At 42.2% G+C, this 7,656-nt stretch overlaps 1 pseudogene; it reads right to left on the bottom strand.

Annotated features, from left to right (window-relative positions):
• Positions 1–4,095: 4,095 nt before the first annotated feature.
• Positions 4,096–7,297, bottom strand: LOC128576779 (akirin-1-like; annotated as a pseudogene).
• Between the last annotated feature and the right edge of the window lie 359 nt (positions 7,298–7,656).

The raw sequence follows: 7,656 nt of genomic DNA, 5'->3' as shown, positions 1-7,656 counted from the left end.
ACCTACTTACAGGAAAGATATGACGTCCCCTGAAAATAAGACCTAGTGCATCTTTGGGAGCACACCTTAAAATAAGACACTGTCTTCTTTTCGGGGAAACAGGGTGGTACTGAAAAGAGCCTGGCCCTGGCACCTCCTCTGCTCTCTTTCTCTCTTGCTTCCTCTCTTACCACGTGACTTGTACGTGCCAGCTCCCCTTCACCTTGTGCCATGAATAGAAGCAGCCTGAAGACCAGAAGCTGAGCAGATGCCATTGCCATGCTCCTTGCACAGTCTGCAGAACCATGAGCCAAACTTCTTTTCTTTATAAATTACCCAGCCTGGGGTATTCTTTTCTAGCAACACAAATGGACCAAGACCGTAAGCCAGGATCTGGCCATGGAGCGAGCAGGAAAAGAGAGAAGCAATCCATTTGCCTTACACAAAGTACGCCATAATAGAATTCTTAGCAACATACCTAGAGACTAGGATTCTAAGAACATCTGGTGTTGCCCTAGGACCAGAGGACCACGACTGTGAGATGTCAAACCTGGCCAACTCTGGCACTCACACCTCTTATACACATCAATAGCATAAAACTCAGATCCCAAATTCAGAGATGCCTAAAGTCTTTTCCGTTCAGTTTATAATTAAAAGTGTGTAGTTTTGATTTGTAGCTTTACCCAGTGAAAATCTTCTGAAAATGAATTCCTGCCTACATATTTCTACTTTATTAAAATGAAAACATAACCCTAGCTGTTTTCTGCCCCTGCTTCACTCTGGCATTTTGTCTTGTGCTTATTTAAGGACAGTTTCTTTCTTTTGCATTAATCTTGGTAATCCTAGCACACTTCTCCTTAATTCATTTCTCTATAGCATTTCCTCTGTTTGTTTAGATTTTCTGCTGATGTAAGTGCTTGAGCTGATCAAAAGGTGAAGAGGGGATTAGGAAAGCCCATATTGAAGGTCTTAGGCTTGTGTGTTCTCAATTCTTTTCTTCATCAGAGAGATTACATTGGAAGAGTTATCTCTATCCACTTAAGAAGAGAGGCAGCAGGAGGCATGGCATTGTTGAGATTCTGTTATTGAGGGGTTGGTAAGAAACGTTCCTTTTTCTACTGTGTTTAACCATTGCATTCTTAAGACAACTCCTTTGTGAAGCCCTAGCTTCAAAGTAAACTTTTGAGGTGTAGATGTCTGTGAGGCAGCTAGCTCAGATCTAATATTTCCAAATCAGAACTTCTGGCCACCATCCCCACCCCAACTGCTTCTTTCCACCACCCACCCCCATCTTCCCATTAACAGAAAAAAAGACACCTTCTCTCTTCTAGTCACTGCAGCCTAAAATCCAGAGGCCATGTTTAATTCTCTCTCTCCCCCCATAGCAAGTCCTATTATTTTGCTTCCAAAATAGATCTCAAATTCATCCACTTTTTCCAATATCCCTGCTCAGTAGGCTTCTTACTTTTATACCGGAACTACCACAGTAGCCCTCAAAGTGTTGTTCTTATTTTCATTTTTGCCCCTTCCAATCCACCAAAACAGATTATAAAAATTTAAAGAAGATCATGTCCTTCCCTGAGTTAAAACCCTAAAGAGATTTCCATTGCAGTCAGAATAATGATGTCCTTGTTCTATAAGGTTTTATGCAGGCTTCTCCCGGATACCTTTCCCAACTAACCGTCTCTCACTGTCTCCCACTTGTGCACTGCACTTTTGCCTAACTGGGTTTTTTCCTTGTCTTCAAACCAGCTGTGCTTATTTCCAAATAAGGGCATTTGCACTTACTGTTCCAACTGCCTGGAATAGTGTTCCACCAGATCTTCACATGACTAGCTCCCTGCTAGTCTCAACTCAAATGTCTCCTCCTCTGAGAAGCCTTTTATGACTGCCGTATCTAATGCTGTCTGCCCATCCACTCACTATCATATTACCCTGTTTCATTTTCTTCATAGCATGTATCACTACTTGACATTGGTTTTGTTTACTTGTTTATTGTCTGTGTCCTCCATTGGAATGCAAGCTCCGTGAGAATAAGAACCATTATCTCTCTTATTCACTGGAGTATGCTACTACCTAGAAGAGTGCTTGGCATCAAGAGGGCGCTCAATTAACAGTTGATCTGTGAATTGGCATGCCACACCATTCCTGACTTCCTTTTGTACACTCCCTAATGTATAAATAATATAAGCTATCAATCAAATATCTTAAGTAAGCTCCTTTCCAATGTCCTCCTCAATGACATCAAGGATAATAAAACTCTGAAGATCTGAATCTCAGGAATTAATTCTGCTCTAGTCTACTCTGGCTTATTGATGTCTTATCGTAATTCATTGATTCAAAAAACATTTACTGAGTAATTAGTAAAACCAGGGACTGGGCTAACCTCAGGTACATCACCCATTTGGAACTTGCAGTTTTTTTTTTTTTATAGCTTAAGTATTTTATTTGTTTGCAACTAAGCTTGTTAACACTATATAATGAAAATGTACAAAGAATAATGTTGCAGTTTTTGGTTAGATTTAAGTCAAAGACATTCATTAATAAAGAATCTTTGAATGTGAATATTCCAGAAATTTCTCTAAGCCATCTCATCAGAACAACTGTCTTTGAATATAACCTTACTTTAGAAGGTACTGGCATATATTTGAATTAAACTCAGAATTTTTCAAAATAAGCCCTAATTAAAATAACCATTCTATATTCAAACTAAACAAATAATAGAACTTTCCTTTCCAGAAACAGCAATAAAGGAAATAAGGCATTTTGTAAAATGTGGTCCTGAACAAGTCACAGTAAAAAATAAATGTACACTTAACTTCCACCTCCTCAAAACAGAGGCTACTTTCTGTTCCTCAGCCTTGGAAACAAGGTGAAGAACAGCCAATAAGCAACTTCAGGCAGGGGGTTGCCAAAAGAAATCTCAAGCAGTTGAACATGGACACCTCAAAAGAATTGGGGGGAACCTGACCAAAGGATCAAAATTCTATTTTTAACAACTGATACAAAGGTGAAGGGGCTCCTCCCAAGCAGCAGTGCCGCCAGGGCCTGACCCAGCCCCTGGCCCACATTCACCTATGTTATGCTCCAGAGTAAACCCTGATGCTCCTGCTTCAGGGGAGACCTCCTCCCCTTGGAGGTTCAGTGTCCAGGGAGCTCTTGATAGTGTAAATGAGGTGAGTGTTGACTCCACGTAGGTATTTTAAGGCTTGAGTCAAAGTATTTTTCTAACACAGCTAGGCAGGGTCCATGTGTCAAAGGCGTCTCCAGTTTGTTCTAATTTCTCACCACACATTTGTAGATCTAGGCCTGTAGACCTTCACTATATCCTCATAATCACATCTAATGTCCATCCTAACTTATGATTCATATTCTGTGCCTGGAAACAGTCCCTGTATTTAACAATAATACCTACACATAAAACAATCCACTGTTACAACTTCTATGGTCATAAAACATTAATGATCTTCTGTAGACCGAGCAAAGGTTTTATTTATTTATTTATTTATTTATTTATTTTGTAGAGACAGAGTTTCACTTTATGGCCCTTGGTAGAGTGCCATGGCATCATACAGCTCACAGCAACCTCCAACTCCTGGGCTTAAGCGATTCTCTTGCCTCAGCCTCCCGAGTAGGTGGGACTACAGGCGCCCGCCACAACGCCCGGCTATTTTTTGGTTGCAGTTCAGCCGGGGCCGGGTTTGAACCCGCCACCCTCGGTATATGGGGCCGGCGCCTTACCGACTGAGCCACAGGCGCCACCCCCAAGCAAAGATTTTAAACCATAATTGTCGTGCATCAAATTTACAGCCAGAATCCCCAAGATCAAAAAAAAAATTGCACAATACAAATAACTTAAAATACACACACACACATATACACACACTCTCACACACACTTCTTACAGAACTGTGCTTGGGGAAACTCCATTTGTTGAGTGCCACTAAAGGCATATTTTGCTAAACTGCTGCTCCAGGTATTTTTGTTTGGAAAATCTATCACAGTAGGGCACAGCCGTTTGTTGGATGAGCAGAAAAGAAAGATATGCTTGTGGCAACCAGAAAGTTTTAAGGTCTTTCAAGTTGTATAAAATGGACCTGCAGAAACGTTGTGTTCTCAGGATGCAAAGTTGGAGATGAAATGTGATATCAAACCAGTTGCAAAAAGTGTACAGCAGCCATCTCTTGAGGTCAAACCTGGTACCCAGATATGCAACACAGCTTCAGGACACATATCATAGCTTGTTGGCCTTGTCCCATACCGTCGCATAATCTGATCATGTGTGAATTTCACAAAAGATTCATATTGTTCTGCTAGTTTGGTGTTGAGGACCTGTTCATACTCCTCCCGGATCTTGTCCTCTTAGTCCTTAAGGAGACGCTCACAGATTATTTCAACTTGTCTGAGGGTGAAGGTGGGCTGGTCCTTCTTTATCCAGGAGGAACCTGGAGAACTAAGTGCTGTGAGTGCTGAGGAGTGAAGTTGACTTTCCGAAGCACAGACTTCACTCTGATTAAGAACAACTTCTAAATGTCTCCACTTCTGGTAACGACTATATTCTTGTTTTATGTTCTGAAAAATTTGCTCCGGAGTTGGAAGGCGCCGCTTGCTGCCGGGCGGGGCGGGCTGCTGCAGAGTCGGCTGCGGGGTCTGTGTCTGAAGCCGCGGCGGGGGCGGCTCGGCGTCCCGGGGCCTAAGGCCCGGAGTGGGGCCGGGGAGAGGGGCGCAGCGCCGCCGCTTCGGGGAATCGGGGCTCAGCAGAGCCGCCTCGAGCTCCATGGGCCGCTTCGGAGTGGCCCGCACACCGTGCGGCTGAGGGCCCAGAGGCCGAGAGTGGACGCTGCTGCAACTGCGACCCAAGGTCCGGCTCCTCAGCGGGGCTCTCAAGCCAAGCCGGAACTTGCAGTTTTTACCTTTGTTAGCAACTGGGTGAAAATTATATCTACAACACAGCCAAACACCAATTGCAATTGTATATTTAAAAAGTCATCAGCTTTCACTTAATATTGGACAGTCCATCAGAGGACTGGTAATAATTTCTTATTACTTAGAAGAAGCTTTAAATAAATAGGAAGGTTATTTGTCAAGTGTAGAACGTAGATGTTTTCGCACAATAATCAAGTAAATGAGGTGAAAGCTATGCTGATTGGTTTGATCTAACCACATCGGATTGTATAAAAAAAATCCGCACATTGTATCCCATATATGCATGAATGTATTCATGATCTATGTGTATTTGACTTAATTTTAAAAAAAGAAAAAATAAATAGGAAGGTTGATCTTTTTCTTTTTATTTATTTATTTATTTTTGTTGTTGTTGCAGTTTGGCTGGGGCCGGGTTTGAACCCGCCACCCTTAGTATATGGGGCCGGTGCCCTACCCACTGAATCACAGGCACCGCCCTATCTTTTTCTTTTTTTAATTAATAAAAACTAAATAAGAATTACGTGAGAGAAAGCTGTACTATTCAAATACAGAATTTAACTATGTGGGGGGTGGGGAAAATAGAGAGCTGATTTTTTTCCTCAAAGGTAAAAAAAAAAAAAGAGGAGTGGAATTTCTTTGAAATCTACAACATATAATTTACTGCATGAAAATGCAAGTTGCCAGTTCTTAGAGCCAGAACAGCACCATTAGGGCATCTGTTTCAATTACAAACCAGTTTTGGTTTAGCTGTGAGCATTCAGGAAGTTATTAAAATTGTACAGAACCACTGAATGTTGGCGCTAGAAGGAAACTTGGCGCTCATGTTGTCCTTTTTTTTCAATTTATACATGAGGTCACTGCCACCAGGTTGTGTCAAGTGGCTTGCCCAATGTTTCACAATAGGTTAAGTGGCCAAGTTAGAATTCATAATCAGGTTTCTTGGCTCATTGGCTCTGACAGACACAGTTTGTTGCCTATCCAATTGCCCACACAAGTGCCCTTCCTTATCCCCTACTTTCTTGCTAATAAAACCCTGATTTGTTCAAGAACAGGCAGAGATTCTGTGACTTAGAGAATAAAGGGCCCTTCCTCCCCCCCCCCCCCACCGGGGATAAATCATTATTGGATTAAGTGGTTTTCTCGTGTCCTTTGGCCAGTATGGACCTACCATGGGCCTGTGATCTATTCTGGCCAATGAGATCTAAAGGACAGTCTTCTCTCTTCCTGCCCCCAAAAGACAGAACCTCAAAAGGGAAAAGTAATTGCCCCTTCAACTTTGTTTCTCCCTTGAACTCAGATGTGACACCTAAAGATGCTTTAGTTATTTTGCAACCATAAGAGAAGTCAATAGAAGAAGTATGGCAGAAATAGAAAAAGGGCCCCAGGTTTATGAAACAATAGCGGTCACCTGCTATCAGACTTCCTGCAAAGCAAGGAAAAATAACTCCCTACTTCTTTAAGCCACTGTTGTCAGATTTTCTATCACTTGCAGCAGGACACATTCTTAACTTGTACTATATCCCAGAGACTTCCAGATTGTAATCTTTTTATTTATTTATTATTATTATTATTTTAGAGATAGAGTCTCACTTTGTCGCCTTTGGTAGAGTGCCATAGGGTCACAGCAACTCACAACAACCTCCAGCTCTTGGGCTTAGGCGATCCTCTTGCCTCAGCCTCCCAAGTAGCTGGGACCACAGGCACCCTCCACAACGCCTGGCTATTTTTTGTTATTGCAGTTTGACCAGGGCTGGGTTTGAACCCACCACCTTCGGTATATGGGGCTGGCGCCCTACTCACTGAGCTACAGGTGGTGCCCAGACTAATCTTAGGAGCTATGTAAGATGTGTTGTTGTCTCTTAAGGGTCAAGAAAGGTGAGAGATGAAGAGAGAGAAAGGAGAATCTGTAATTACAGGTCCCTACCCACAACATGAAGCTGAGCAGCCCTTTTCCCTCTGAATCATAAACTGAACTTCCATAAAAGCTTACATGGAAACAACAGATTCATGGTCTAGAATCATTTTGAGAAGTGTTACCACATGCCATGAAAGCCTATGCTTTCAAGAAATGATACAACAAATAAAATACCCCAGGGGAGCTCCATAGGCAGATCAGTGCCCTGGGGATGCCTTTTGTAAAGAGATGAACCATCCCTCTTTCATACAGAAATATGGATTTCACACATAGGTTCACTTCGAATGGGGCAAGCTTATCATCTCTCTCACTGGGGGCCTTGAAATTGACCTCTGGAACTACACTGATCTTCTCACTCCTTTCATTTTCATCCAACCGTTTTTCCTCTGATACTGTCAAGCAGATAAAATGATAAACATCACCAGCCATGCCCAGTGTCAACTCCTCTTTAGGGACTGGAGAGTGAAGAATCGACATCACTCTGCCACCATGGGGAATGAGTATTTTGTTCACTGGAGAGCTGGGGAGAGGGATAAGGATGTGGCCTTTGCTAGGCTTGTTTGTTTATAAACCATGAAATTCTGATCTTTACAAATCCTTTCCTAATCAGGGGTATAGCGATTATTCATGTAAACACTTCCAAAATGGTCATATGAGTCTAGAGGAGAAAAAGAGAGTCATATAATAAGAACTTGGTTATTTTCCCAACTCAGGTAGGACCTACATGGGGAGAGTATCTCTGGCAGCTACAAGTCCAGTGGGGAATTCATGGGAAGGAAGAAATAGAAACAAGCTATATTGTATATGTTTATGTTGTGTAGATCCCCCCTTAGATT

Source organism: Nycticebus coucang, chromosome X (assembly GCF_027406575.1).
Source record: "Nycticebus coucang isolate mNycCou1 chromosome X, mNycCou1.pri, whole genome shotgun sequence".
NCBI classification, from domain to species: Eukaryota; Metazoa; Chordata; class Mammalia; order Primates; family Lorisidae; genus Nycticebus; species Nycticebus coucang.
The sequence above is the reverse complement of the archived record's forward strand: the minus strand, read 5'-3'. Positions and strand labels throughout refer to the sequence as shown.